We start from the raw sequence: 1,243 nt of genomic DNA, 5'->3' as shown, positions 1-1,243 counted from the left end.
TATCCCCTCTGCCCTTGTATTGTATGATTGTATTAATTACTGATCATTAAGAAATATATTTTTAATAATCAAGAGGTAACAGGTGCAGTTAGAGCTATAAAGGCTCATTGGGATTAGCCCCTCAATGAACCGATGTGCAGGGGTGGGGGTGGGGGACGCAAGGTGGAAGTTTTGCCTAGGGCGCAAAATATCCTTGCACCAGCCCTGGAGAGGGGGACACCTTGGCATCAGGCTGGGGAGGGGAGCAGTTTGGCCTGGGGCGGCTCCATGGGGGTGTGAAGCCACTGAGTTCTGTCTCTAGAGGAGTGGGATTAACGTTTGTTAAAATAAACCAATCTGTTTTGAGTTAATCGCATGCATTAACTGAGATTAACTGACAGCCCTAATTTAAATCCATTAAAGACAATTTTTCAATCAAGAGTGGAAGATTTTCTAAAAGCTATGCTCTAGGAATTATTTTGAGGAAGTTCTGTGGCCAGCGCTATACAGCAGGTCAGACTAGATGATCACAGCAGTCCTTTCTGGCCTTAGAATCTATGAATAAATGTAGTAAGACCATGTCTTAGGTCTCTACCTCTTCATAATTGAAACAAAATCTTCTCACTTCTTTTTAGAGAGCACAAATATAATCAGTTTTTCTTATTCCCATTCATAAGAGAAGTTCAGTAGCTGTGTTTCTTCAAGACATTGTTTATTCTCACCCCAACTTTATTCTTCACCTCTAAGATGTCAGTTCAGGAAAGTGGCTGAAATGAAAGAGAAATACACACACACAAAAATCATTTGATTGAAGAGACAGATTCCAAAACATTGCTTTTTCCTTAGAAAATATGAAGGTGAATCAGGAAATGGATGTTCTTTTCAAGTCACATGAATCAGTACGCCAGGATTCATCATTTTCACCAAGTTTCTTTTAATAGTTGTATTAACTATCATAGATGTTTTAAAATGAAAAATAAGAGTTAATTATTAAAGTGAATACCAAGAACATATTAATATCCATTTCATGTAGCTGAGTTGAAAATGCAAGCTTAATGGCATGTGTCAGGATTCACAAAGATATAATACAAAATTATTTATGAAGAACTTTATTCATGAAGAACCCACCATGTGCGGTAGAGCTGATTTAAAAAAAATGTAGACAATTTATCATAAAAATGTCAGTGGCTTTTGCCATATTTTTGGTTAAAATTTCAGATTTTCAGAAAATTATGACTATCATATAAACTGGTTGAAAAACAGC

The 1,243-nt window shown here is 36.6% G+C and overlaps 1 non-coding gene across 1 annotated transcript; it reads right to left on the bottom strand.

Annotated features, from left to right (window-relative positions):
- Positions 1 to 835: 835 nt before the first annotated feature.
- On the bottom strand, positions 836 to 904 carry LOC115647332. The gene has a single exon (XR_003999287.1). It is a non-coding gene; the product is annotated as a small nucleolar RNA SNORD123 (small nucleolar RNA).
- Positions 905 to 1,243: the final 339 nt, after the last annotated feature.

Source organism: Gopherus evgoodei, chromosome 2, assembly GCF_007399415.2.
Source record: "Gopherus evgoodei ecotype Sinaloan lineage chromosome 2, rGopEvg1_v1.p, whole genome shotgun sequence".
Classification (NCBI taxonomy): Eukaryota; Metazoa; Chordata; order Testudines; family Testudinidae; genus Gopherus; species Gopherus evgoodei.
Note: the sequence above shows the minus strand (reverse complement) of the source record. Positions and strands in the feature narration are given on the sequence as shown.